This window comes from Tympanuchus pallidicinctus, unplaced genomic scaffold, assembly GCF_026119805.1.
Source record: "Tympanuchus pallidicinctus isolate F22 unplaced genomic scaffold, pur_lepc_1.0 scaffold8, whole genome shotgun sequence".
Lineage (NCBI taxonomy): Eukaryota > Metazoa > Chordata > Aves > Galliformes > Phasianidae > Tympanuchus > Tympanuchus pallidicinctus.
In genome coordinates this window covers 6,299,155-6,327,018 of record NW_026294802.1, presented here as the reverse complement: position 1 = coordinate 6,327,018, position 27,864 = coordinate 6,299,155, and positions in this window count along the sequence as shown.

Below are 27,864 nucleotides of genomic sequence, written 5' to 3'. Positions count from 1 at the left end.
AGACTGGTAGGGAGAGCAATAACTCTTACCAGCCTTCCTGATATATTTGGAAAAATCAGATGAGCTATCAACTTTCTGTAGTTAACTCTGTGCTTGAAGCTGTTTTATATTCAGTTTGGTGAAGGATGTGAGCTCTGCTCTAAGTCTTACTTTATCTGGCTGTCACACCTACAACAACAACACCATTATAAAGCAAACTGAGAATTTTACCTTCTTTCCCAGAGGCCTGAAGAAAGACCATTGTATGTCCCATAAGATGCTGGGAGGGAGGAAGCAATGATTTTAGTATCAATAGGCTATGATATATTTCCAACCTGATTATTCCAATCCCTCCTGCTCTGCATCAGAGCTGAAGCTGTTCACTGAATCCCCCTTTTTGCTTCTGGGTACCCACTCTCAGGCCAGCAGCTTCTGCTCTGTTTAGGTCAGCAACTCAGACACATATTTCATAGCCATCTGCTTTCGGTTTTGGTTTTATAAAACATGCAAAATAGTTTCACTTCCTCTGACATCCATATGCTGAACTGCCATATTATACAGATGCTTTTCTTTAAGCTTTTAATTTGCAAAGTCTGATTAAATTGGGAGTTAATTGTGAATTGATAATTAAATCATTTAACTGTCTTAATGCCACATTTCTAATTGAATTGTTTGCTAGGACTTTAACAAGTCGTTTTTGTACTTGGTTTATACAATTTGGGAAGCTGTCGAGCCTTGATCCAACATTTTCTCTTCTGGAACATGGAATTAAATGCCCAAATGGACTTTCAGAGGAACCACCGAGCTTAACATCTGAACCTCTGTAGTACACCTTACATACTGGAAAGAAACAGAAGATGGGAGAGAAATGCTGGAGAAAAAGAACATGTTGTCTGAGATAAACAGACAGCAAATCAACAATTAAAATAAGTTTTGATATTTTATACATTACATGCAGTACATATTTTACAAGGACTGCTCTGAAAGTAAAGACTCCTATTTTATTATGTTAGCCCGTGACATCAGAGTTGGATGTTGGTGGTATGGCAGTAGAGGTTGAAAGTTCCACCAGTATTTCATTACATTTTGTTGCCATGTGACAGACGGAAGCAGCTGTCTGACAAATGGTGTCTGACATGGAAGTGTGTGTTAAGCAAAGATATATCACTGAATTCTTCCACGTAAAAAAAAAAAATAAATTGCAGCTATTGACATTCACTGACACTTGCTGAATGTTCTGCAGCCCCAGCAGTGGGTGTGAGCACAGTGAGGCAGTGGGTGGTGCATTTTAGGTGTGGCAACAACACTGTGAAAGACATGCCATGTTCTGGAGGGCCACGCAGATTTTTATGAGCACAGCATGCAGGCTCTTGTTCATCACTGATGAAAATGCATAGCTAATGGTGTGACTACAATGATAATAGTGCTCATAGTGAATAGTAGCTGAGAATTTGTTCTATCAAATAATGTTATTGTGCTTTTTATATCTGTTGTGGTTTTCATGGGAAAAAACAGGAGGCATTGCTTTCAGAGCAACCCACATACTTTCAGCCAGCAATTCACTGTGGCTTCACAAGCAGGGTTTCTATTGGGTAAGGATATTTGAAAACAAGAAGACTGAACCATTGTGATTGTTGTAATTATTGTGATTTTTCTCACAATGAACCAGAGGTTTATGTTAGAGTTTTTGCTTGCTCTTATATTCATTAATGACAGTTTTGCCATTATGATGTAACCCATTAAATGTAAGTATTTATACTAAGGCATTTTCATAGCCCCACTTACATCATGAAGATGAAGAAACAAATTAACATATTTGCTTAACAAATCTGTTAGCTGGATACGGCTGTTATTTCTCTCTAAGGGTTACCCCAGTGATTTGTAATGTTCATTTAGATATCAGCAGCTTACTGTCTAAGACAGGCTGGTACCCCAACCTCCCTGAAAGATCAAGAAATCAAGAAAATCAGCTGATGTTTATTGGTCTTGCTATATTTGCACTTAACATAAGTACAATTATGATATTGAAATACAGTTGTGACAAAGCTTAAAATGGCTTTGGCTAATGCTATGCAATCTATTTCAGTAAACATATACGTATGCCTTCCTGGTGTTTTAATCAGTATAGTTAAAGCTATTCCAAAGCTTTTTCTGGAAAAGAAATACAAAAATCACTCTTCCAAGCACAAAATTACCTAAGCTGATAACTGAAACAGGCTTCATATTTAATTTATGCATTTTTTTTTCTGTCGGGATTTTTAGAACTAAGAAAGTTCTACAAACAACGCGTTGATCTTGTCTTAATTTCAAATTGAGGAGCTTCTTGATGAGTTGTACACTATGCTTGCACACTTGGATGTGACAAATCAGGTTATGGCAAAGACATAACTTTAATTGAGAGTCTCCTGGTAGAATCATTTGCAGGCTGTAAGATTTCCAAAGTTAGAATGTATTCATCTCTGAGTTCTCTTTGGATGCCAGTGTGCGGTAGCTTTATAGAAGTATGACTCAGAGCATATAATAAATCCCTAAAGCATATCAGACTTTTACAGGTTATCTAGCAAATGGGACTTTGCCATAATGGTGAAATCATTTCATTTCCAAAAACGCAGGAATGAGTTCAGCTGTAACAGTTCTTATAGGGGCATAGTAAAGTACTAATTTCTGTGCTTAGGAAGGAACACAGTAAAGACTGATGTATTCCTCTTCAAAGTAAGGAAAGAACTGTGAGATTCTAGAATATGTACGTATGTAGATTATTATAGACTTCTATAGTTAATTTTCTTCTTGATGTGTTAAACAGGGAGAAGATCTATTACCTGAATCATTAGCTAATGGGTGAAGACTGCTGAAATTCTGGGACAGTGTTCACAAAATTACCCGTGCTGCTTGAAGGTAACTATCCATACTGCTTTCAAAGTCTGGTTCAGTGAATGTAAGAATGGCAGTGCAGTTATCAGAATAAAAATTAATCTAGGTGATTTGGTGCCCAGAACTGATCGCTTAGAAGTTTAGCAATGAGCACTAGCTCATGGATTCATAATAACATATCTTGGGCCAAGATAATAGCTAGCTACTGGCAAGAGATAAAGTTCCTGCTCTTTCTCTGAGATTCAGTACCCCCAGCTCCTGGATTCACAAACTCTTGCCTGTACATTTCTGGTGCTCACTCAGTCATGCAGCACGCAAACTCACCGAAATAGCAGAAAACTATTATAACAGCAGAAACAGCACTTAAAAACAGAAATGAAAAATAAAAATAAAAATGAGAAAGTGATTTTGTATTTGGTGAGTTGATCTGGCTTGCCCTATGATCAGTCAGGTACCAAGACAAACTGAGGGTTCAAGCACTTGGAGTCAATGAAGGTGGGAGGGAAAAGCAGGGAAATCTAGATAGGAGAAGGAAATGAAAATGGAAATACCTAATTCAAAAATTATCATCTGTGCAAGTTTTTTGTGCTTTTTTTTTTTTTTTTTTTTTCTTTTCTTTACATAAGTGCATTACTTTCTACATTTTTACCTCGAGTTTCATTGGCTATTTTATTATTTGGTCAATCACCATCATGCAGTTCTGTGGCAATTCAGTGTATCCAGCACTGTAGGCAGCATTAGATCTTAGTATTCAGAACCTAGGAGGACAATGACAGCTACTGCCTTCCATTGTGAAAACAGATCACATAGCTCAATGCACTCTTTCCTACTTTTTAAGTACTTACCTTGAGAGAGCCCTTCCTTCCAACTTGAGAGATCTAAAAGGATTTTCATATGGAGGCTCGTTGCCACCTTTTCAGGTGACAGATGGACCACTAGGGCATTGATTTTGTCCACATGATGGATAATTTTCCTGAGCAAAAGTCATGTTGATACATATATCATATTTAGTATTCACTTCTTTCTTTTTTTCTATCACTGCATCTTTATGTGAGTTGGGAATTCTTCTGTGATTTTCATGCAGGAACAGAGAGTCGTTAAATACTGGGGCCATACTGCCACCTTCCATTGCTCCAGCACTTCAGTGATGCTGTGCTTTACACATCATGGCTGTTCCTCAGACAATAATCTTTAAGCTCTAGAATAAATATCATCTATTCCAAGTAATTTTCATTGTTCTTTTTTTATTATTATTATTATTTGTTTCAAGCTATCCAGTATTGATTCTTTGAGTCAGTCCTTTCTGATGAAGAATGTCTCTACTGTATAAAGTCCAGAGGCAGCCATGGCCATTAAATACCTCTGAAAATCTCTGCGGTTAGCAATATTTCCAGTCAAAAATATTAAACAAATAGTCTCTGTTGTAGGCAAAAACTCCTCTGAACAGGCAGTGCATATTTGTGTGCATGCACGTAAAGGCTGAATGTCCAAATATCCCGGCTGGAGAAAGACCTTGGGAATAGTGAGATCTGTTGAGACAAATGCTAAGGGATGCCCAGGACCTTGGCTGATAACACTAGAGACTGACAGTGGCAAGCAGCTGCACAGCAGAAACTTGACTTGCTGCCTGACCTTCCCAGACCAGAAAGGACTTCCCATCTAGGAAGGGAAATGCAGACCTAAGGAAGACAGTGCTTCTGGGACAGCAGGCAAGCATGTGAAATAGCTAGGTAGGATCAGAGCTCTAACCTTGAATGTTTTTGAATAGACTCCAATATCCAAATTCATATGAGTTCTGATTTTGTCTGTGTCTCATGAATCAAGCCCACTACATCTTTCCTCATTTATTTATTGTATAACAGATAACGGTAAATTGAGGTTTAATTTCCCTCTTTATGCTAAGAATCTTTAAGTGCACTTTCAATGTTTTGAAATATTGCTTCTCAATTACAAATATATCTGTTATTATTTTGAGAAAGATTGTATGTTTCCCTATTCACCTAATTCTCATAACTGAATAATAAATGAAAAAAGTCATTAATGTGCATCTTGCCCTAGAAGTTAAAGAACCATTAATACTGGGCAATGAATACAATTATAAATGCAATCAGAACTGGTGTTGCAATTATTTAAGCTGAAAGTGATTTCCTGGGGTGAGAGTACATCTAATTGAGCTCTGTTTTAAATCCAGTATGTTTTATTCTATGTCATTAATTCTCAGTTTGTAAATCAAACTTACATTTATTCTACAGCAAAACTAGTCTTTAGAAACCAATACTTCTTTTTCCTGATCAGAATCATATATTAGACTACAGGGTCTGAACAACTCCAGCTCACTCCGTATGTCCTTGTAGTATAGATGTTCTATCCCTTGGATCATTTCTGTAGCCCTGTGGTCATGCTCCAGCTGGTCCCGTGCCTCTCATGTCCCTGAAAACTTCTAAGCAGGAGTCAGAGGAGCAAAAGCCCTCCCAGAGTAAAAGTGGATCGAGTCTGATGCCACCTCATGAAGCTGAATATGTAAACAAGTCTCTGGGGCCTGATGACATGCATCCCATGATTCTAAAGGAAATGACTGACGTGATTGCCAAGCCATCCTGTCATATTTGAAAAATCTTGACTGTCAGATGAAGACCTCAGTGACTGGAAAAAGGGAAACATCAGTCCCATTTTCAAGGGAGAAAGGAAGGTCTGGGGAGCTACAGGCTGTTAAGCTTCACATCTGGGCTGGGGAAGGCCATGGAGCAGATCCTCCTAGAAGAGATGTTAAGGCACATGGGATGAGGAGGTGATCCGAGACAGCCAGCATGGCTTCAGCAAAAGCAGATCACACCTGACCAATCTAGTGGCCTTCTATGATGGAGTGATGGCATAGGTGGACAAAGGAAGGGCTACTGATGTCATCTACCTGGACTTGTGCAAGGCCTTTGACATGGTCCGGCACCACATCCTTGTCTCTAAATTCGACAGATATGGATTTGAAGGCTGGACTATTTGGTGGGTAAATAATAGGTTGGATTGTCATAGCCAGAGGGTTGTTTCCAATGGATGTATGTTTAGGTGAAGGCCAGTCACAAGTGGTGTTTCCATGGGTCTGACTTGGGACCAGCATTCTTCAACATCTTTATCAATGACGTAGATAATGGGATTGAGTGCACCCTCAGCAAGCTTTCTGATGACACCGAGCTGAGTAGTGTAGCTGACACAGTAGAAGGGAGGGATGCCACCCAGAGAGACCTGGACAGACTTAAAAAGTAGGCCCATAAGAAACTAGAGAGGTTCAACAAGACCAAGTGCAAGGTGTTGGTTGCACTTGTGTCAAGGTAATCATAGCATCATAAAATGGCTTGGTTTGGAAGAGATCATTAAGTTCCAACATCCCTGCCATAGGTTTGTGGTTCCCAGGGTCCTCCTTTCTCCCTTTCTTGTAAATGAAAGGGATGTTTCCTCTTTTTCAGTCTCTAGGGACTTCACCTGACTGCCACAATCACAGATATGAAAACAGACTGGGAGAAGAACTCATTGAAAGCAGCCTTGTGGAGAAGAACTTAGAGTTCCGGTGAATAAAAAGCTGGACGTGAGCCAGCGGTGTACACTTGCAGCCTAGAAGGCCAGCAGCATCCTTGACTGCCTCAAAAGAGGGATGGTCAGCAGAGGCTCATGTGCAACTTACCATCCACCAGTACACCCACACCCTTTTTGGCAGGGCTATATCCTTACACCTCCCAGCTTGTCATGATTCAGGTGTAAGATCTTGCAATTGAATTTGTTGTTGTTTCAGAACAAGGGGTTCTGAAAGCAGGACAGGAGCTATTTCATTACTACCTCTTACTTGAGTTGGGTTCTGGCAGAGCTCAGTCCTTAACCCTGCTCTCCAGCATGTTGATGAATTTAGATTCTGTTTCCTAGCCAGCCTGCTTCAGAAAAGGAGTTTTGTACCCCAGAAGCTGTTCCTAAGTCTGACTCACAGGCACCTGACGTTCCTGTGGGTACCCAGAGGTATAGACAACTTCAGAGAATCAGCTATTTTGTTCTGATAAAGCTAAACTGGAATGACAGTTTGATTTGTTAGTTAATTACCAGCATTTTGCTTTTTTCTTGGAACATTGTTAGAATTTGGTTCATACTGACCTGCAGAAACTGCCTACTCACTTATTTATCTCTTCTAGTCAGCAACATGATGAATAGCAGCCAACATCATTGTAATGGCTTTGCAGATACATTCAAACCTGATGCCAAGCCATATATTAAGATTTCTCAGTGCAAATCAGAATTTGATAATAATAGCTATCTTCAGCTTTATGGTTTGAGGTGTAATAATAATCAATACCTGGGATCCAGGCAGGTTCAGGGTGATGATAACATACTGATTTTACCTGTGAGAATGATTGATCATGGACACAAATTATTGTCTGATTGGAGTGGATTCCCTATAAAGTAGAAATGTTCAAATCAAGGTTGCTTTCAGAAGTATGTAGTTGCTTCTGTCTCAACAGAAATTGTTACAGGAAAGAGTGATAGTAGGGATCAGATTGTATTATTGCAGTTTTCACTTTTGGTCTTAAAACTTCATACATTTTATTTCTTAGAATGGAAATGTTTGCATTTTGAATTATTTACCAGTTTGCATTTTTATTGTCTTTCTCCATATCTTCATTGCACAGTAAAAGTAAAAATAAAAAAAAAAAAAGTTTTGTACCTTTATATCTGAAGGGCAAAAAAGATTCCCATCTTTTCAAGCCATCTTTCATCTCTTATGAATTACTGATAAGGGCAGATTATCTTCTCCCTAAGTGTGTGCTGGGCTCAGATAGTCCACATCTCATTGTTATCCCTGTAGGTAACTGTTATACGCCTGAGTGCACAGAGAAAAGGACTGAATTTGTACTGGATTAGGTTTTGTGCTTTTTTTTTTTTCTGTTTTTTTTTCTTTTTTTCCTGTCTAGCAGGATTGGTAGAAAGAATAGATCTAACAAAATTAGTATGAACCCCAAAGTGAAAATATATTTAACAACCAATCTGAACACACTAAGACATAGCGTGCTATAACAAAGAGATTTCTTCAGTTTCAAGTCCCTTTCGGTCACAGGCAGGCATGCCAAAGTCCAAATAACAACTCTGGGATTTTCAATACACTCAGATAGTTTTTCCTCTTTCTCATTTCTCTGAGCTTGTGGCTAGTTCAGCAATTCTAAAGGAAATGCTAATTTCTGTTTTGTTTTGTGTGGCAGGTATCCACCCCGCACAGCTGTCACAGCAAGTCAGTACCCTCACCATTAATCTTTACAAAACCACTCAACTCCTGCACTTCCATGGAAAACTCATACAGGATTTTACAGGAGGAAGTGTGCATGTATGCAGATTTTCATGCAGGTAGTTTCCAATAGCCTGGGTGTCCAACTAGCTGTTTTCTCGGTTCCTCTCATGGCTTTTGCAGAAAATATGTTTTTCTGAAGATTTAGATTTTGGTGAGGGAAAATGGGAAGTCCCTAAATCATTGTTTTCCTGCAGTCAGCGCTGCTGGCTGGGGAGCATGAAATACGCTTACTTGACAATTTGTTGTAAAGGGATAGAATCAACAAATTTATTTTCCATCAATGACTGCAAACCTCCAGTTTCTCTTTTTTTCCTGCCTTCCCTATCTTAGCTTCTGATGGCCGTGGTCACTACAAGTCAATTTCAACTGACTGTTAATAGCTTTTTAATTACTTGTTAATTACCTTACTGGCCGTACCAGTAGAAGGAGATTTTTGCTTGATTTCAAAACTCTTTACATTCCCCATTGTCCCTGGTATAGGAATCAACAACTTTCAAATTAAAAAATTACTTGTATACAAAGGAAGATTTGAAGAGAGAAAAAAATGCACTGATCTTAGACGTGCTTTGGTACTTCCTCCTTTTGAAATACAGCCTAAAGGAAATAATTTCTTCACCTATTGCATCTAGGAAGCATTGTACTCAGAAGGTGGATGGGATCATGGTGTCTCCTGGGATTGCCTGTTAGTGATTTGTTACTGTCTTCCATGTCTTACAAAAACAAATTTTACAGGGCTATACTGTTATAAATTCAAATATTATAGGCTTGTTATAGCAAGTTATGGAAGATGTATGGTATAAAAGCAGATACAAAGCAAGACAATAACTTAAAAGCATTCATTCATTCAAATGGATCAGATACAGTAAGTAATTTCAGGGCCTGCACTAAATGTGCCTTCACTGTGCAGTTAGACCAGGCACCTCCATGGTTTTCTCCCCAGTTCTACTATTTGCATAGATAATCTCATGCAAGTGAGTCAATTAATCCCCCTCCAGGAAGTCCAGGGGCTGAAGAGGCCACATTCCAGGAGGTTGCTCTCTACAAAGTGATTACGAAGCAACAAGAATACAATTCTCCAATGCTCTTCCTAAAAGTCACTCAGAAAGATAGATATCATTTGACCCAATTAATAAGCACAATATCTGCACCTAGGGTTATAGAAGCTGCCTTCAAAGGCAGAAAGGACAGCTATTTAGCTAAAGATTTGCAAAGAGTATCTGTTTTGCCTATATTCTAGTTTGAGGGTGCTGAACATCTAAGATAACATAGGTAGTAGGTTTCTGCTTGAAATAGCAGTTCCTTTTGAAAGCTTCCATTCTCTCCTCTAGAAGCCCATAATTTCATTTATCAACTTAGTTGCCATATTTTGCAAAGGAAGCCTTAGAAATAAAAAAACTGCATTTACAAATAAATAACTGAAACCAGTAACTCAGAGGGGCAGCCACCCTCTTCTGGTAAAATTCCTTCCCCAAAAAGAAAAAAAACATCACTGAGGAACCCAGCTGAGCTTCCTGGCATTTTCATGCCCTTCTGAAGTTTAGCTCAAGTTTTCTTGATAAAGGGAAACTGAAATTATATTTTAAATTTAATTGCAACAAGAAGAATGATGATAAAGCTTCAAGCTTCTTTATTGCTGAAAAAAATGTTGTGGAACATTTAATAAAACATAGGATTAATTTGCCTGGGGAAGCTGTTGTGTCCCTGTTATCAACTTAATAATATATCAGAGTCAGATAGCTGTTGGTCAGTGTTGCTGCAGTACAGTATAACCTGCCTTGGGGCAGATGAACAAAATAGTTGATTTACTGAGGTCCCTCCCAGTCATAATTTTCTAAGACTGCATGCCATCCCAAGAAAAAAGCTTTCCATGCTGCTCAAGCACTTGGTGCTCTTCTACACATCTTAAGCCTTGTTATGTTCATGCATCCGATGAGATGGTGGAAAGGTGAACACTGTTTCTGCTCTGCCACTTGCAGTGGCTGACATAACCAATGCAATCCTCATCCAAGCAATTGGCTGAGCCTGGGCTTCAGTGTGGAGAGGGAATTCTTCACAGCTTCTTGATAATTAGGGAAGCGGGGAAGGCAGATGTTTAATGGAACAAGCCATTGTAGCAATTTAATGGTAAGTTTGCTCTGTGGAGAAGAACCACCCATTTGGGGGAATGTATCTACAGGCATTGTATCCTGCTTCAGTAGCTATTTACCTGGCTGATACCACAGATCTGCTCGGAAATTTAATTCATGTTTCTAGAATCATAGAATCATCATAGAATCATAGAATGGCCTGGGCTGAAAAGCACTTCAAAGATCATCTATTTTCAATGCCCCTGCTATGTTCAGGGTCACCAGCCACTAGACCAGGCTACGCAGAGCCACATCCAGCCTGGCCTTGAATGCCTCCAGGGATGGGGCATCCACCTCTCTGGGCAACTTGTTCCAGCATGTCACTACTCACTGTCTTAGTTTAAAACCATTTCCCCTTGTCCTATCACTATCCATCCTCGTAAACAGTCATTCTGCCTCCTGTTTATATGCTTCTTTCAAGTACTGGAGTCACAATGAGGTCTCCCCTGAGCCTTCTCTTCTCCAAGCTAAACAAGCCCAGTTCCCCCAACCTTTTCTCAGAGAGCTCCAGCCCCCTGATCATCTTAGTGGGCCTCCTCTGGACTCATTCCAAGGTGCTCTTTAACATCTTTATTAATGACTTCTATGAGGGAATTGAGTGCACCCTCAGCAAGTTTGCTGACGACACCAAGCTGAGTGGTGCGGTTGATACGGTGGAAGGAAGGGATGCCATTCAGAGGGACCTCGACAGGCTTGAGGGCTGGGCTCGGGTGAACCTAATGAGGTTCAACACGGCAAAGTGCAAGGTTTTGCATTTGGGCCGGAAGAACCCCAGGCACCCGTACAGGCTGGGAGGAGTGGGCCTTGAGAGCAGCTCGGCAGAGAAGGACCTCGGGGTCTGATGGACGAGAGACTGAACATGAGCCAGCAGTGCGCTCTGGCAGCTTGAAAGGCAAATGGGATCCTGGGCTCCATCAGGAGAGGGGTGGTCAGCAGGGAGAGGGAGGTGATTGTCCCTCTTTACTCGGCTCTTGTGAGGCCCCACCTGGAGTACTGTGTCCAGGTGTGGAGCCCTCAGTACAAGAAAGACATAGAGATCTTGGAAAGGGTCCAGAGGAGGGCGACTAAGATGATCAGGGGGCTGGAGCACCTCCCCTATGAGGACAGGCTGAGGGAATTGGGCTTGTTCAGCCTGGAGAAGAGAAGGCTGCGGGGCGACCTCATTGCAGCCTATCAATACCTGAAGGGAACCTACACCCAGGAGGGGAGTAAACTCTTCAGAAGGGCTGACAACAGCAGGACTAGGGGAAATGGATCCAAGTTGAAGGAGGGAAGATTTAGGTTGGATGTTAGGGGGAAGTTCTTCACAAGGAGAGTAGTTAGGCCCTGGAACGGGCTGCCCAGGGAGGTTGTGGATGCCCCGTCCTTGGACATGTTCAAGGCCAGGTTGGACGGGGTCCTGGGCAACCTGATCTGAATGTGTATGTTTGGTGGCCCTGCTAGGCAGGGGGGTTGGAACTACATGATCCTTGAGGTCCCTTCCAACCCAGGTGATTCTGTGATTCTGTGATTCTGTGAACTCTGCATCTTTCTTGTGCTAGGTGCCCTAGGCCATATAATTCACTTGTGGTAGTTGCTATAAGGTCCCATTCATTTCTTGTTTAAAAATTCCATAGTCTGTAGAGTATAAAACTGTTCAAAAGAAAAAATAAATCCTATATAGAGTAAAAAGTGTAAGTAAGTCAGATTTTCAAAGGGTATTACATTTTTCTTCTATTTTAATTTAGAATGACTATTCTATTCCCTATATACGTTGCATATGTATACTAAAAGCTTCTTAACCGTGTGAAATGCTTTACTTCCATCACTTCTGAGATGAAGAATGAACAGATGCTGTTAGCAACTGATAAAGCACACTTCATTTAAGGTTAATCTGTATTGTTTGTGTCATTACAACAAATTGCTTAGCATTCACCTTAAAATTTCTACTGGAATACAAACTAAGTACAAATGTAGCAGTAATGAAATATTAGGCTTTCTCGTGCTATAAAATTTTGTGTGTAAAATACCTATAACTGTGTGGACTGAAAAATAATTTCTTCATGCAGTTCTTTTAAAATTAACATCTTACTGAAAGAAGCAGAGTAGAATGAACTTCTATTTAACACAAATTTTTGTTATGGGCTGTAACATAACATGCAGTTTTCCCAGGTGATTTACCACATAAGTAATCTGAGCTAACAAACATTATTGTAATTCCTTGCATTTACATAAGGGTGTTCTGGAGCAATTGATCCCATAGTGGTATGCATTATCCCACACTGCTTTAGAAATGTGCATATGTATCAAAATGCTAATGTAAGTAGCAGATAAAATGCTTTAAGAGTAAAATTTCTACCACTGCAGAAAGAAAGAAAGGCAGCTAAAGAGCTGCCTGGAAAAATAATTACAGGTACAAAAATTACATCGATATTGTTTTGTCATCACTTTAGGATCTCCTTGAGTCCATTACTACAAGATTAATCTCCCTTTCCTTTATCTCAAACAGCTCATCTAGTCTGTCAGGGGCTCTCAGTAGTGTATAGAGGGCCAGGGATGTGTCTGGGAACTGATGTACCTCAGCTGCTGCCACAGGATAAAGTATGATCCAGGAGAACCTCTCCACCCTTTCCACCATGGGTTGTTGTAGTTAGCTTATAACGTGCCTCCTCAGTTTTTGGAAGGCTATGAGGTAGTAACCTATCTTCTGACTGGTTCACAGATAAAGAAATCTTGTCCATTTCCACAGTTTTAAGTACAAATCTTCATATACTGCAAAGACTTAATCAAAGTAAGCACAAATCAGAGTGTGTGGAATTTGAATTGCTCAAAGGATCTCCTAGACACTCATTCCAGGAGAAAACATAATTCACTAAAAGTGCAAGTACAGCTTCTGAGGCCCATTAAGCCTATTTTCTAGAACAGGAGAACTTAAGAGACAAGACTTACCTCTCTATTTTTCTTCATTTTTCTCTATATATCAGAAAAGGGGAGGGGAGGGGAGGGGAGGGGAGGGGATGGGAGAGGAGGGAATGGGAGAGGAGAGGAGAGGAGAGGAGAGGAGAGGAGAGGAGAGGAGAGGAGAGGAGAGGAGAGGAGAGGAGAGGAGAGGAGAGGAGAGGAGAGGAGAGGAGAGGAGAGGAGAGGAGAGGAGAGGAGAGGAGAGGAGAGGAGAGGAGAGGAGAGGAGAAAAAATAATGATTGAGCTTTGAAGCCTAAGTCTGATCTGCTTCCTTCTCATTTTGCTCTTCTATGAAGTGCACGTAGATCTCTGTGTTGCAGAGTCCATACCATCCACAAAAGAAAACAAGGAAGTGTATTGGTAGCATTGCTGAGATAGCATCTCTAAAGGCAGGAGGGTCAGTGGAGGAGTCAACAATACAATGATTTTACAAGACACTTAAACAAATATCAAGCTTTAAATGTGAAATGTCCTCTTCAACCAGTGTAGAAACAGGACCTTTGTCAACAAAGCTGTTCATATTAAAAAGCTTTCCAGAGAGTGCAGTAAAACAGATGAGCTGGTAGCTTTTGGCTTCTGGAGGAGAATAACTTACAATCATTGTATGAGTCATGGAGACAGGCAGATACAAATATGCTTGTTAGCTCCAAGGAAAAAAAATATTCTGCACTGGAGATCAGCATTCTCATCAGGCCACCACTCTGCCACATCTTGTATACATTCCTAGCTCAGGGCAGATAAATAGGTCATTTGAGAGAAATGGACTTCAAAGAATTACAAAACCGGAGCAAAGGACATGCACTGCCTCACTGCTGATTTTTCTCATTACTTTCAAAGCTACTGTTCAAGGGCTTGGGTTTGTGCTTAGATATACTATATACAATTCAAAATCAAAATTCTAAAATAATGTAGTTACAGCTCAGTGAAGGTTTGTGCTTCTTTTCACAGACAATGGAGCATAGAGAACCTTTCAGGACAAGAGTTGGTTGCTTATTTTCTGTTCTCTAAAAGGAGGTGTTTTGTCTTCTCAGAGTGAAGACTTATATTTCCACCAGGGAGTAGAGCAGAGAAAATGAACAAGAAAAGACTGATGGACTGTTCTTCCATGAATTTATCTCCTTGCTTTTGTAATCCACATATACCTTTGACCTCCTGAGCTTCCAAAGGCAGAGATTTTTAGAATGCAGTATATGTAAATGTTCTTCCTTTAGTGATTCTTCCTTTTATGAAAAGAAAAAAGAAAAAAAAAAAAAAGGTTTATGAAGTCTAGGGAGATGTATTTGTTTACAGTAACATTCATGCAGTTCTCCTATTGTTTAAAAATTGATAGACTCAGCTATTTGGACACGGCAAATAGTAAGTACTAAATCATTTTCACTGGTTACCTGAGCTGCATATCTGTGAAAATCTGTAATATAATACACACAGAGAAGAGAAACTGATACAAAGCACAACAATACAGCCACATGTCTTCAAACAGGAGAAAGTAGTGGGAAAAATTCTTTGTCCAGAATTTTATTTCTTGGAACATTTTGCCAGGATATGATCTCAAAACTGTTAGGAGGTTGTCCTGTGATTCCACTTTGGATGGCATCACCTCTCCCTACAGCTAATCAAATAGAACTCGTCTGCCTGGCAGAAGTAACCGTATACTCCAACCTCTGTTCTTTTTGCAGGTTACAAGGATCATAAGGAAATCTCAGGAGGCTAAAACCCGAGACAAGTCAGCAATAACAGTAGGCCCCAAATAGACCTTCCAAGGTGGCTCTTATAGGCACCAGTAGTTCATGAATGTGAGTGGCACATTTCCTTCCTTCACTACTGCCTCTTCTGCTCTAGAGAACCAGACTTTCCTTCTCTTATAATGAGAGCTAAAGGAATCAACAGCTCTTCTAAGATAAAAGTTACAGTGGATACACTGGATAACCACTATGGTGTGACCAGGGCTATAGAATTATTTCAAAGAGTCTAGATTGGATACTCGTGCTCTACATTGTATACACATGCACATAAATCAGAAAGCTTGTGTGATATCGTGACACCATTCGTATGCCAGGTTAAGAGGTCCATAAGAAAGGAATTAGAGTTATTCTCTGAGGATTAGTCTGACTACCTTGCAGTTGCCTTAAGTGAAAACATAGAAATAACAAGCTACAATAGTAGCTTATGTGAAGAGGTTGTCTTATTCTTTTCAGATGTCTTTCTTTCTGAAATGTACAGACATAAAATCAGATCACTTTCCAGAATCAGAATATTGCTTCTTTCTTCCAAATCCTTTGTTCTTCAGGGACAGTGAACTAACACTGCAATCAGTCAGTGTCTAACAAAAGCAAGGTACAGTAACATAACAGAAACAGTCTCTTTTACTGTGCAATTTATATAATCCCTTGAGCACTATATAGAAGATCTCAAATAGGCTGACTTGCATTCTCACCCTTCCAGTATGCCATACATGCCCTAGAAATGTTGTGAGATTTACTGTTATGCCACTGATGATGAGAAATGTACTGTAAGCTTTACTTCTGGAGACTGAATCTTGCTGAACTGATTTTTTCTCTTTATAACACTTCCTATCTTTTTAAAGGGATTTCCTTGACATTTCACACACCTTAAAAAAATGTGCATCTGACTGAAATAACCAGGGCTTCTGTCACTGGTAATGGCAAAATGAAACAAAAATGAAACAAAACCTCAGCTTCTGTCCACTCTGAGTAAAAATTTTCTTTGCACCATTTTCATGTGCTTTTCATGGACTACAGTGAGGAAGTGGTTGTCAAAAAACATCTTCACACTAAATTCCAGGAAATATTTCCTCATGGTCTTATCCTAATCAATAAACTTTGAATCTCATCAATGCTCATTTATCTTTGCTGAACTGGCAAAGGAGAAGTGGATTTTTGAGATGAACACTTATCTCAGTCTCAGCCAGACAGAGGTTACTGCCTCTTTGAAATATCTTCTGGCAGACATGAATTCTAAGCAGCCACAAATGATGATTTTCGTTCAATATAGACTGAATCAAAATTCAATCAATTTTGAAATAAAAACAAGAGGTGATGAAGCTCAATCTTGTCAATTTCCTAAGTGTCTTCAACTTGCTAAACTTAATCATATGTTACTGATATTGACCTTTCTTTCCTTGACATCAGGAAAAGGGTGGACCTACTGAATTCTTTTCCTCCAACCTGATGGGGTTGCCTACAATTCCAGCAGACTGTAGGATGTAGATAATGATATGAATTCCCTCTCTAATGATCAAACACAGACGATCCCATTGACACTCATTGACAAAAGCCCACAATGAAAATGCTGGACTAGAAACAATGTGATTTCTATGCTATATATTCCTCCCTGTGCTTGAGGGAAAATGGAAAAACTTCGCACATGGATAAAGAATGATATTACTTTCTGGCTATTATGGAGTTCTATATTCTAAGGTATTTTTTAAAGATGAACTAGAATGCATGCATTTTTGAACATGAAATTATATAGAATTTGACCAGATCTGCTGAACTATAACCAGAAATTGCTGTTACAACACATCAAAAAGACATTTAAACAAATTGGGGCCATTTGATCACTAAAAATACAAGTTCAGCAGATATAAAGAGTCTTGAGTGAATACCTGACAGACATCAAGAGCTGAGCAAAATTAATCCACCTTTCAGTAGAAGTTACACTAATTAACAGATTACAGACATAGTTCTAAACAGATTATGTGCCCCATATACCCCCAGATATTCTTGTGTATCAGAGCAGTGAAAATATTCAGTTGTTCAAGTTTCTCTCCACATTTATGCTAAAAAGCCCACTTCTGCTGGTATAGCTACAAAATGGCTTACTAGTTCTCCTGAGGAGGAAGTCAGTGTTTGTTGGACGTTAGCTGGCTGCTGTATTCTTTGCTTGTGACAGCTAACCAAAGGGGAAAACATAAACACAAGTCCTTTTGGTCTGGGGTCAGACTACAGGATGGCCCTATAAATATATAGCTAACTTTTCTTACATCAGGATGAAGAAATCAGTCTATCAATTTGTTTGTGTCTCAACTATTCTCACCCTCACCCTCTCAGAACATGACACTGCTCTGCTTGTGGCTTATTTGTTTTTTTTTGTTCATGTGCTTTTTTTTCATATATATGTATGTCCTTTCTCAGCCATAGCATTCTGAGTATTATGAGCATAGAAACAACAGTGAAAGTATATGAAAAATTTATTTCCTTTACTCTCTCCTTGCAGTTATGTTTTCACTGCTTCAATAAATAGTAAAATCATTCCTTTCACACATCATTACCATTGAAAAGATTAAAATAGACTGGATATAAGAAAAATAAAAGTTCCTCAAACCAAGGAGAAGGTTCTGCATGTACCCATCAGCCCCAAATTCCAGCATGTGGTCTCTCCTTGCTCAGAAATGTCTGTATCTTTCCAGAAGACAGGAGGTAGTCTCCCTCATACAGCCCAAGCAGCCATGAATGTGTTGAAATATGAGCAGTGAAAACAAAAATGGATCATTAAAACCAAGATAAAGCGAAACAGAATACAAAATAAAACAAAACTAACAGCACGCAGAGAAAAAAAAAGAAAAATAAACAATGTGAAGGCTCTTTGCCTGTAATCTGTCAACAGCTCCAGAAAATCAAGCAGTCTCTAATCTGATATCCAGAACAAGGCAAGAGGCTGGAAAGGGCCAATATTTCAGTGCCTGAGCAGTTTTTTAGTTCATTTGTGCCTGTGCTATTACACAGAAGAATGTGTTATGATTTGTACCGGGAGCGATAGTTCATTATCCCAAAGATTATGTTGAACAGCTTCATTACACACACAATGGATTCATATAGCTGCTGCCTACCTTTTGTGAGACAAGCTTTAAGAGCAATCTATTGCTTCCTGGACATTTGATGAAAATATATTTAGACTCTTTTCTCTAAACACAGGTTTATTTGATAGGTTCCATGTCCTAATTATAACATTTCACTGCACGATAAATTGAACTCAAGAAAGAGCTATTATCCATGGTCTGCTCAGCACTTGGTACAGTGGGGTCATTTTCATGATTGAGGCCTTGCTGCTCCATTACGATGCAAATTATTTTAGAATAATAATAGGAAAACTATTTCTTGTTGATTGTGATGTCTAAGCTATTTTGTAAGCAATATATGATAGCTCACGTTGTGTCTTATTCAGAGCAAAATTGCTGTGGTTTCTTTCTTATGCACAATGCTATACATGAGGCACGTGGTTTTTCTCGAGTCTGTGGTGTCTTTGTGTGTACATCTACATTGCATTACAAATACTCATTTGCTAAAATAACCCTAGGTATGTCATCCAGAGCTATGTCCTTGGCAATCTCACATAACTGCTGAAAGCTCCAATTCTATTCTGGCAATCTTTGCTTTTGCTCAGTAAGTTCCTCAGCTTTCAGTGCTGTTGCTAGTTAGCCAGCAAATGATCTCCAGCAGTATTAACCAGAAAAGTCAGGCTGCACACAAGAGACTCTTCAGCAGTGTGCATCTGACCTTCACTGGTCCAAGTCAAAGCCACACAGGCACAAGATGTTGGGTAATCTCTGCTGTGTCTCACACTGTGTCTGTCTCTTTTACTTTACTCCCTTTAAAGTCAGGTAGGTAACATTAAGAGATGGAAATTTTCCCCTGACTCCATCTGAATATTAAGGACAGCCCTTAAACTCTCTGGGAACAGACAAGTATGTGAGCTAGATCATGCTGCTTAACACAATTTGTCTTCATGAAAACTCTTGTCAAAAGTAAACACCTGCTAAAAGCTGTTTAGGTCTGCTGTAATTCCACTGCTTGACTTGCCATATTAAAAACATAATTAAGGAGCTTATGTCGTGTGTCATAACTGCTCACTACTTTGTTTTTGTAGGTCATATCTTACTTATGCTATTGTCCCAGGGTACTCACTGGACCTACAATATTCAGAAACTCAACAATTACTGTGCCACTCTAGGCTAAGCTAGAATAGGCTAAAGTTGGAGAGGAGAGGAGAGGAGAGGAGAGGAGAGGAGAGGAGAGGAGAGGAGAGGAGAGGAGAGGAGAGGAGAGGAGAGGAGAGGAGAGGAGAGGAGAGGAGAGGAGAGGAGAGGAGAGGAGAGGAGAGGAGAGGAGAGGAGAGGAGAGGAGAGGAGAGAATTCTGAAGGCTGCTTGAATTAATTGATAATTTCTTTTTTACTTTGAGGCCTTTTTTTTCAGCATGTTGGTAATTTGACACATTTTGCTATATTTAGAATAGGTTTGGGAAATGAAGACGAGCCACAAATCTATAATTAAAATCTTGGTTTTTCATCTTAACCATCATGACCAGATTTCTTTACTCCTGTGACCACAGAATGTCCTATTATGGGTGTGTACTCCAGAACGTTATTTAAATTCTATCTCCCTGGGTAGCTAGGGATTGCATCAGAAACAATCACTGCACAGTGCCATGTTTCTGTTACTCTGCAGGTTTAAATGTCAGACTGATATGAAGACAGATGCAATTACTGAATCATTCAGATTTTAAGGTTATTGTGATAAACACAATTGATTTTAATTCTAATATTTCTGTTTCCAGAAGATATAACAATGTTTTCCTAAAAGCAATTCCTTAGGAAATGATATATTTTCTGTGAATTTTAGTTCTATGCAGTTGTTTGAGTTAAAGCTTGTAATGTGGGTACTACAAGGTAATGTTTTACCTTGTATTTCTATACTCAAAAATGCTAGCTGTTTAAACATGACTTGTACTGTGAATTTCCTGGGCCTCACAACAATTAAAACAGTGTTGTAACAACTTATTTCTTAGCTTTTGGTTACATGCCCACACATTAAGTTCTACATTTTAAAAATAAAATATTTATGCCTGAACGCTCTAAAATAGTTTAATATGAATTTTAAAACTTAGATACAATGCACATCTGTCAATATTGCCAAGGATTTGTTGCTAGCTAATTTGTAAATCTTTTCAATTCTCTTGTAACAGTGAAGCCCCAGAGTAGTGCAAAGACTGTGACCAGAGAAACTGAGAACCCAACTGAGAAAGCACCATGCAGCCAGTGATGAAGTCATTATGTAGTTTGCAGTTTCTTTGCTGTCTTGTAGGGTGTGATAACACAGTCATTTCAGGAGCTGCTGCTTGTGCTACTTAAACAGTGAGTGTTCTTAATTGGGATTATGGCCCTGAAACCTGAGATTGTTCAGCTCAGAGAAAATTAAGAGGGCATCTTATCAACGCTAGTATCTAACAGGTAGGGGTCAAGTGCTCAGTAACAGAACATGGAGCAATGGGCACAAACTGGAACACAGGAAGTTCCATCTGGACATGAGGAAAATCTTTATTACTGGGAGGGTGACAGAGCACTGGGACGGGCTGCCCAGAGAGGTGGTGCAGTCTGCTTCTCCAGAGATATTCAGAATGCATCTGGATGCTTTCCTGTGAACCTGCAATAGGGAACAAGCTTTAGCAGGGGATTGGACTAGATCAAGTCCAGATGTCCCTTCCCACCCTTGCAATTTTGTGGTTCTGTGAATGCCCTATCTTTGTTTCTTGGCCTCTCAAAATGAAGTTAGATTCTTCTTCGCAAAGAAGGTCTCTAATCCAATCTACAGCAAGTTCACCTGGGCTATAACTTACCCTTACTTGTAGTCTACCTGCTATTACTTCGAAATGCTTCCATGCTCCTTCACAGAGTCTTGCAAACTCCAGCCTGGTAATGTCTTAAACCATTCTATCTAGACCCTAAAAGTCTCCGCGAGTGAAATTATACAATATAAAGGAAGCCAAAAAAGCCTATGTTGCAAAGAACTCTGTAGTTTAAAAACTTCAGTGTTTTTACCTTAGCTCTGACAGTTCTTTCTACCTTATGCAGCCAAATACTAGTTACTAAAAAACTTCTGATAACATTGCAAAAGCTGCCAGAGCTCTGGGATGAGCTTTTATACTGGTAACAATGAAAAACACTGAAAACAATTTTTTATTTTTTTATTTTTTATTTTTTTTCTGTTTGGGAAAAAATACCAGTTTGCCATTGATAACCTTGGAAAGAACAAACTTCCTCTGTGCTGAGTTTGGGGTAACAAAACAAGCCTATGCACTCTCCATCCTGACTTATGAGGCACATATCAGATTACTCAATCCCTGTCTGTATTCTTTTCCTGGTGCCTCTTCTGTTCTATTAAATCTGGAAGATGGAAGGGAGATGTGAGTAGTGGCATATTCAGTCTCAAAGGTAATAGAGACTTGCCCTGTAAGGGATATTGATATTTTCTTTAGGACAAATCTTAGTTTATCAGAATATTAGCAGTATATTAGCAAACAATGCTGAGTACAGGATACAACATCGGAAGATGATATGTCATGATTAACATGCCTATCACCTGGAATGAGCTCCTATCACCTGGAAAAAATTTTGTTTCATGCTGTGGAGTTTGACCAAAAAGTTTTAAGATGTTCCCAGGATTTAATAATTTCTGTCTCCTCTGCAATGAAGGCTAAGAGACAAACAAGTAAATGCAAGATGTAGTACTGCTTGCCTTAGAAGTTTGGATTTCTTAGATTTGACATCCTCACGTGTTAATGTAACATTGTTGTAAAGCAAAGTTTTTTATGTATCCAGTTACTGGTAGGAGAAAATTCCTGGGAATGTTGATATTCTACTCTCTCAGGCCCTTAATTGAAAAAAAGTAACAGGATAGCTGTAAGCAGGTTCCCAGGAGTAAGACAAACCAAAATGCCAGCTATATCCAAGGTCTTGAGAAATATGTGCTAGTCCCCAAAGAGTAACACGTGGCTTTAAAGTCAACTGCTGCTGCTGCTGTGACAATTGGTGACTGACCAGCAGCCCTGGGTTGCATGGTGCTTTCAGTTGGCTCAGGATGGTGATTGAGAGTCATAATAACTTGGGTATGCTGGGCTGTGTCTGCTGTGTGTAGCTTTCATTTTTACTGCCTTTAAGTAACTATGCATTAGTCTGTGGCTCAGTTGTGTGCACATTTACTGGGAGGCTCACTAGATGTGTTACACAATTCATGCCTACATCAGGGTATTCACCATTTTCTCTGTGTTTCTCAGTGCCACTTGTTTCCTCTTTACTTAATATTGACACAGAAGTGAGTGCTGGAGTTGAAAGTCCTATAAGTGTTTTCCTCTACGTCAGTCAATCTGTCACACATTTTTTTAGGCAGGAGAATAACAGATGTTAAAATCAAATTATTTTTTAATGCTCATTGATAGAGTCAGATTGAATCTTCTCCTCATTTACAAGTAGAATTGTAAAGACCATACTGCAAAACACTAGAAATAAATAGAAATAAACATTCCATTGTATTGGTGGTCCTAAACACATGATTTCTTCTCTAGTTCGAACATATTGATGACTTCAGAAGACGCTTGCAACATCTCAGTTCTGTGACATGAGAACATCTGGTGTGACAGGCTAATGCCTCACTGAAGCAGTTAATCCTCATTTGTGGCATTGTAGGAATACATCTCTGATGGAGGGACAGAAAGTCTTATCCTTGTGAACAACAACACCTCAAATAACTCATGTTTGATTTTCCCACTGCTGGTTTCACGTCAGTCCTTAGCACAATTTCTGCTTATGCAGCTTTGCCATTGGCAGCTTTCTAGCGTGTCTCCACCAGTGCAGACCTGTGTTTTACAGTCAGGCGAGGCTGAAGATCTTTGAACAGTCATTTCTCAGCATTTTGTGAAATAAGTCTGAATATGTCAAGAGATGAAAACAATTATGTCAGACCATGTCAGTGTTTGCCTTCTGCAAAGAAAGCCTCCTAACAGATTGTGAATACTTCTCACCTAAAAACATTTTACACATTTTGCTTTATTTTCTGAGGGAAGAATAAAAGGATATGTATCTCCTTTAAGATACTTAACATGCAACAACTAGTATTAAATCAAATCCTTTTAAAACATTTCTGTCTGCAGGTCCCATTTGAGTAAGGAGATGAATGTTGTGATTTGGTAAGGAAACACATTGTTTAAACCAGTCTATCAATTTCTGGGGTAATAATACACTGATTTGTCTTTACCTGAATTTATATCTCGTTTTAGTTTCCTCAGTATCACTAAGAAGATTGTCTGGATCTTGTTTTCTTCTATTTCTTCCTGAAAAGAAAACCTTACACTCTCCTACTGCTCTGTGAGGCCATGCAATAGTTATAACAGCAAAGTTAGAGGTCACCCTTCTTAATTTCTTCCGGAATATTCATCAGTTTTGTTCAAAACACATCAGAGTGGGCAAAGATCTTAATGTAATCTGAAAGTATCCAGTTAGGCTACACTGAGTGGGCAATGAGTGTTGAATTCTTCAAATCCAGGTTTTGCTACATAAACTAGCAGTAATTATTGAACATGTATTCTAACCATCATCCAGAAGCAACTTGTGATATTCTTTCATTACCTGCCTTGCAAAGAAATTAGGACTGGGATTTAGGTCGGTGAGCCTTGCCTCTCTGGAAAGTGAGTGCCTGGGAAGATAATGGAACAGATCCTCCTAGAAGGCATGTTAAGATACATGAGGGATGAGTGGGTGATCCAAGACAGCCATCCTCTGATGGCCTTTTATGATGGAGTGATGGCATCAGTGGACAAAGGGAAAGTGATCCATGTAATCTATCCAGACTTGTGCAAGGCCTTTAACGTGGTGTCCCACAACATCCTTATCTCTAAATTGGAGAGATAGAGATTTGAGGGGTAGACTATTCATTGGATAAGAAATTGTTTGGAAGGCCGGAGACAGAGGGTTATGGTAAATGACACTATGGCGATGAGCAGTGTCCCCCAGGGGTCTGTCCTGGGACTGGTGCTCTTCAACATCTTTATCAATGACATCAGTGATGGACTCAAGTGCACCCTCAGCAAATTTACCAATGACACCAAGCTGAATAGTGCAGTTGACACAATAGAAGGGATGCCATTCAGAGGGACTTCAACAAACTCAAAAGGTGGAAAGGTGAGCCTGTATGAACCTAGTGAGGTTCAACATTGCAAAGTGCAAGGTTTTGCACTTGAGTTGGAGTAATTCCAGATATGCACACAGACTGGAAGAACGCCTTGAGAACAGCCCTGCAGAGGAGGACCTGGGGGTTCTGGAGGATGCAAAACTGAACATGAGCCAGCAGTGTGCTCTTGCAGCTCATAAGGCCAATGGTATCCTGGGTACCATCAGAAAAGGAATGGCTCAGGGAGAGGGAGGGAATTATCCCCTTTCTACTAATGTCCCTCTGCCCTAATGAGGACCTATCTGGAGTACTGTGTCCAGGTCTGGGGCCCCAATACAGGAAAGATGTGGAGCTGTTGGAGAGAATCCAGAGGAGGGCCAGGAAGATGATAAGGGGGCTGGAGATCCTCCCCTACAAAGACAGGCTGAGGGAATTGGGCTCGTTCAGCCTGGAGAAGAGAAGGCTGCACAGAGACTTCATTGCAGCCTTCCAGTATTTTAAAGGGGTTTATAAATAGGAGGGGAATAAACTTTTTATGAGAGTGGATAGTGATAGAACAAGTGGGAATGGTTTTAAGCTCAAGGAGGGAAGGTTTAGATTGGATATCAGGGAGAAGTTCTTCACAGAGAGAGCAGTGAGGTGCTGGAACAGGCTGCCCAGAGAGGTTGTTGATGCTCATCACCTCCACCCTTGGAGGTGTTCAAACCAGGTTGAATGGGCAATCCAATCTAGATCTGGAGTTTGGTGGCCCTGCCTATGGCAGGGGGTTGGAACTCCATGATCTTTGGGGTCCCTTCCAACCCAAGCCATTCTATGACTTCATGATTCTATGGTTAGTTGCCTACACACATGCCACTTGCCATTTTAGGCTCTGTAGGACTTATCATTTGGCCTCCAGTGATCACTCCATAAAGGCATAGGTTCACTTTTGATTCACACTGTATCTACCATACTTGGGAGGATTTTTCCAGTGCTTTAGAGCATCGAGGTCATACGTGTAGTGCCAATGTCCAGATTTACAATAAGCTTTCTGAGAGGCAGATCAGGAACTGCTGAAAAAAATCCATATTTTTCAAGGTAAGAGATAAAGTCGTATTAGCTAGAAAGTGATCAAGCTATTGGTTTGTGGCAGATAGCCTCCTTGATTCCTAAAGCCATACTGATTGCATTTTCTGCAGTGCTCCCATTCACTGTGCTTGCTTCCTGCTCTGCTTCTCTTGCAGCTGTTCACCCAGCACTCTTTCCTGAAGGCTGCTGACTCTAAAACAGTCAACCTCTTATTCGCAGGAGTAGCTTTCTTATTTCAGGGAATATGTGTACATGGTGGAAGTAATGACTCCACTTAATGGATTTGCAGGATTGAGGCCAAATCACTCAACCTCTTCGAGGGTGGGATTGTCCGTGAATAATCTATGTATTTGGCATATAAATTAAGAGTCTATTACAATTATAATAAATAATCAAATCCATGATTTTGTACATGGAAAGCTGGGAGCTTAAAAACTAGCACATAAAACATGAGGAGTCAGAAATTTGCCCTAGGGCTAATGCCTAGTTTTAAATAAATCCTTGAAAATTCTGGCTTTCAGTTCCATTCCAGGTCATGCACCTCTATGTCTTGCCATCCTCTTTCTAGATTACTTCATTGCTTCTTTTTCTGCATTTCTTCTGCTTCTTCCATCATAATGTTTTTTATGTCACAGTATCTAGGGCTGTACCTTCAAATAAAAAGGAAAACACTTCAATGTCGCTACTTACTTTCCTTATTTCCTTGTTTTACAGCCCTACATGTCAAACCTTTTCTTCCAGGGATGTTATCGGGGCAAGCTGCAGTACTATTCTCCGTACTCTGGTACTTGCTCTACAACACAGCTCAGAGATTGACATTAGTTCCATTAAAAAACAAACAAAAAATTGTTTTTCTCTATAATTAAAATAAATTTCCTCTTTCTCAAAAAACAACAGAATGCATTTCATTTTGTTTAGCAACTTTGTATGCTCAATTTTTTAATTACCACAGAACAGAAACATTTGTGTGAATTTGTTGTTGTTTTTTTTTTAATTACCATCTGCTAATCATGAAAACCAAAGGCATTTTTGCTTTCTTATTTTCAGACACATTACTAATCTGAGTTCAAGAATGAAAGAATTGCAGGCAGGATATTGATATATTTTGATATTATACTTTGCATCAGTAAAGAGAGAGAAAATGCTGCATTGTTTTAGGTATTTCTAATGTAATCACACATAGAAAACAGCCATTTCAAGGCCCAGAGCAACCTTACCTTCCTCAGCACATGAGATATGTTCCCTTGTATAAAATTTCTACCATAGTTTCTGTAATACTGCAACTTCTTTCCCTCTGGCACAGTAAAAGTCTGAATTTACATTTTGGCTGTGGTCTTGATTGCTACATTAGGGATGTTATAATGCGAAGCTGTTGCTGCTACACAAATACCTTTTTTTGTTGGCGGTGGTTTGGTTGCAGAAAGATAAATAAATAAAAAACATAGATGGAATATATTCTCCAATGTAAAACTTAACTGAACTTCACTGTAATCCTAGTTAAATCATTCCTCAGACTGTGCATCCTGTGGGAACAATAAGGAGATATATGGCAATGCATATTCCTCAACCTACAGAGGGAAAGAGAGATCAGAAATGTATACTCTTTAAAGGTAAAATCCACAGAGAGAAGCATTAGCATTTACATTATTCTAGTGCCCTTTAGATGAGATTCAGATTTAACTTTCCAAATTACCATCTTCAGGCAATTTGCTCTCTGAAAGTCAGGGAGTGCTGTTCTGTATGCCTAGTGCAATGTTTAGTCATTAATATTCAAAACAATGTCCCAAAGTTATGATATTGTTCTTTATTTGCCAAAACTTTATTAGTTTTAGTAGTAGTATTTAGTATTTAGTTTTAGTAGTTATTAGTAGAGATTCCCTACTCAAAGTTGGAATCACTGGAAAAAATGTCATACCATTTAGGTGTGAACTGTTTCCTGCAATATCCAAATGCCCAATAATACATTTATATAATTTCAGCTAGACACAACTCCATGCAGCTCAACTGGATTTTGCAGAAATTTCTTGGCAACACATAAAACATGTCTCCTCCAGAGAAACATAGCATTTACACTAAACAACAGACAGCAGTGATATATCGAAGAACTCTAAATGTGGATCAACATTTCAGTGCTCCAACATTTGATTTGCCTTTAGGTGCTGTCGTGACAGCTTTTCACTTGGGACAGGAGTTCCTGTCCAGGCAAGTGGCCGCTCATCCACTACATCTATCCATCTTTTTTAACACTTGTGCCCAAGTGTGCCTACAAATGGTATATCTCAGTGAATGGTGCTGGTATATGCTTGAAACTCAGGTAAAGGGAGGACTCCAGTGAGGTCTTTGCAATTGTAATTGTAATTGTAGTCATTAATCTAGTTACTACATTGGACGATGTTCTGTGATCCTTAAAATCAGGTTTCATATTCCTTTCTGCCTTGGAAGTTAGTATTTCATGTAATGCTCTAGATGCTCTATCATGTTAACAGCGTCAACACATTTTTCATACTATAAGAGCTTTGTTTAAACTACCTTATTTCCTCAGCCTGGCAAAAGAATTTGTCTCATTAAGAGCCTTTCAGTGGTCAAAACTAGTTCTCAGCATA